At 35.9% G+C, this 248-nt stretch overlaps 1 protein-coding gene across 5 annotated transcripts in view; it reads left to right on the top strand.

Annotated features, from left to right (window-relative positions):
* LOC107743107 (uncharacterized) overlaps nucleotides 1-248 on the top strand; it is a 23,474-nt gene that overhangs the window by 6,626 nt on the left and 16,600 nt on the right. The window lies entirely within an intron of this gene.

The following is a 248-nucleotide window of genomic DNA, read 5'->3' as shown; positions in this document are numbered from 1 at the left end:
GAGTAATCCACTATTTTGTAGAGGGGGGTCAAAATGGCAATTTTCATCTGAGATTCAGAGCCAAATTGCAGGGGGGTAAAAATGACTTAAGAAAGATGGCAGCATCATAATGTTATTTTTACACAGAGATTGGTAGGTCTATTAGTAAAATCTGTTGAATTTAGCAATCTTTGTTGCATTATGTGCCAGTGGTGACCATTCAAAAATAGGGAAAGAGCACTTTTCAAGTTTTTTCTCCAAAATTTGCA

This window comes from Sinocyclocheilus rhinocerous, unplaced genomic scaffold, assembly GCF_001515625.1.
Source record: "Sinocyclocheilus rhinocerous isolate Xijiao unplaced genomic scaffold, SAMN03320098_v1.1 scaffold797, whole genome shotgun sequence".
NCBI lineage: Eukaryota > Metazoa > Chordata > Actinopteri > Cypriniformes > Cyprinidae > Sinocyclocheilus > Sinocyclocheilus rhinocerous.
Note: the sequence above shows the minus strand (reverse complement) of the source record. Positions and strands in the feature narration are given on the sequence as shown.